Source organism: Mastomys coucha, unplaced genomic scaffold (genome assembly GCF_008632895.1).
Source record: "Mastomys coucha isolate ucsf_1 unplaced genomic scaffold, UCSF_Mcou_1 pScaffold15, whole genome shotgun sequence".
NCBI classification, from domain to species: Eukaryota; Metazoa; Chordata; class Mammalia; order Rodentia; family Muridae; genus Mastomys; species Mastomys coucha.
The window spans coordinates 128,371,087-128,372,336 of record NW_022196897.1 but is presented as its reverse complement, the minus strand read 5'-3'; positions in this window follow the sequence as shown (position 1 = coordinate 128,372,336).

Sequence of the window (1,250 nt, the reverse complement as noted above, 5' to 3'; positions counted from 1 at the left end):
GCCTCAGGACCCTGCAATCCCCTCTGCATCACCCCCAGTGACATATATGCCTCAGGACCCTGCAATCCTCTTTGCATCACCCCCAGTGACATATATGCCTCAGGACCCTGCAATCCCCTCTGCATCACCCCCAATGACATATATGCCTCAGGACCCTGCAATCCCCTCTGCATCACCCCCAATGATATATATACCTCAGGACCCTGCAATCCCCTCTGCATCACCCCCAGTGACATATATACCTCAGGACCCTGCAATCCCCTCTGCATCACCCCCAATGACATATATGCCTCTCAGTAGTCCTCACCCCTCAAAGACTCTGCTTCCTCCCAATTGCACCAATCTGGGGAGCACAGGTTTTAACATGAAGGTGGTGTTTTAGAAACATTCAAGATCAAACATGTAGCATCTTCCTCTAAGGATCATATATTTAATCTCCAAATGCCAATTGATCCTAGAGAAGAGGGTGAAACTTGAGGTTTGTTACTGTGGTGGTTTCAATGAAAATGTCTTTATGCTACCATGCTTTCGACCATGGCAATAATGAACTAAATCTACGAACTGTAAGCCAACCCTAATTAAACCTTTTCCTTCATAATAGTCATGGTGTGTCTTCAGCACTAAAACCCTTAGTGAGACAGTTTTTCCCACTTTCCCGCTCTTGAGTGTCTCTCCCATAGGAGGAGGTACCGTTGGGAAATAGGCCAGTGAAAAATCGTCCTGCCGCTGACCTGCCCCTCAACCTGGAACTTGGAAATCCTCACCTTCATGACTTATGGTTAATGGCCAAGCAAAACTTAATGACCACACGGTACTTTTCCACTAGCTCACTGTGCATGCTTCAAATCCTCTATAAAAGCCATCCTCAGCCTCCTCCATTGTTCTCACCCAGAGACAGCTGCCATTCTGTCTCTCCCCAATAAATCTTTTGTGTGAAGCTTGTTGTGTGCTATAACTCTGGTGGTATTCCTTGGCTCCCCATTGCTGAAATATCCTTGCACTGAAAAACCCTTTCAGGGACATTTTAGAAGTCACCAATACATAGTTCCATCTGTTTAGTAAAGATTTACTGTGTGCATATACTGTGTGCCAAGGTTTGCTTCAGGCATGTGGAATGTAGTATTGAATAAAAACCAGACTTGGTCCAAACACTTTATCATTTACCAGGAGAGACAGACAGTATGGTGCCACGCACACTTGCGTGATGGCGGTATTTGAGGTGAAAACTTCAAGGAAAGTCAGCCTCCTGC